This window comes from Mastomys coucha, unplaced genomic scaffold (genome assembly GCF_008632895.1).
Source record: "Mastomys coucha isolate ucsf_1 unplaced genomic scaffold, UCSF_Mcou_1 pScaffold1, whole genome shotgun sequence".
Taxonomy (NCBI): Eukaryota; Metazoa; Chordata; class Mammalia; order Rodentia; family Muridae; genus Mastomys; species Mastomys coucha.
This window is the reverse complement of record NW_022196891.1, coordinates 36,617,399-36,618,116: the sequence shown is the minus strand read 5'-3', so window position 1 is coordinate 36,618,116 and position 718 is coordinate 36,617,399. Positions and strand designations below refer to the sequence as shown.

The 718-nt window shown below is 42.1% G+C and overlaps 2 protein-coding genes across 3 annotated transcripts in view; both read left to right on the top strand.

Moving 5' to 3' along the window:
- Nucleotides 1-718, top strand: part of Cfh (complement factor H) — an 883,581-nt gene that overhangs the window by 831,476 nt on the left and 51,387 nt on the right.
- Nucleotides 1-718, top strand: part of LOC116100443 (complement factor H-related protein 2-like) — a 696,423-nt gene that overhangs the window by 679,116 nt on the left and 16,589 nt on the right. The window contains exon 1 of one of the 2 annotated variants that reach the window (XR_004122577.1): nt 1-137. The exons of the other annotated variant lie outside the window; for it this stretch is intronic. The gene's annotated coding sequence lies outside the window, so the exon portion shown is untranslated. The remainder of the gene's footprint in view (nt 138-718) is intronic. 2 annotated transcript variants of the gene reach the window in all.

Below are 718 nucleotides of genomic sequence, written 5' to 3'. Positions count from 1 at the left end.
TATAGTATCAAGGCCCAAGGATAAATATCCTCCTGGTGACAGCGTACATTATGAGTGTAATAAACCTTTTGAACTCTTTGGGGAAAGAGATGTGATGTGTCAAAATGGAATTTGGACAGAACCACCAAAATGCAAAGGTAGGGTAGCATTTTCCCTAATGTTTAGTTGACAGTGTAATTTAGTTATTGTACCTTAGTAAAAATAAGCTGAAGCTATTTTAAATTTTTTAAGAAATTTATTTTATTCATTTATATCCCAAATGTTTTCCCCTCCCAGTCCCTCCTCTCAGAGCACTTTCCCCCATACCCCCTCAACTTCACCTCTGAGAGGGTGCCCCCCCATCCCTCTTCCTTGAAGCATCAATTCTATAAAGGATTTGGTATATCCTCTCTCTCTGAGGACAGAAAGGGAGTTCTCTGATAGGTATGTGCCAGCAGTCTCTAACCTGCTCCTATATGCTCTTTAGTTTTGTGGCTTAGTTTCTGCAAGCTCAGACGGTTCCAGGTTAGTTGACACTGTTGGTCCTCCTATAGGATTTACATCCCCTTCAGTTCCTTCAATCAATCCCCTAACTCTTTCAGAGGGGCCCAGACTTCTGTCCCATGCTAGGCTGCAAATATCTGCATCTGACTTAGTCAGTTCCTGGTAGAGTTTCTCAAAGGACAGCAATGCTAGGCTCCTGTATGCTAGCACAACATAGCATCAGTAATAGTGTCTG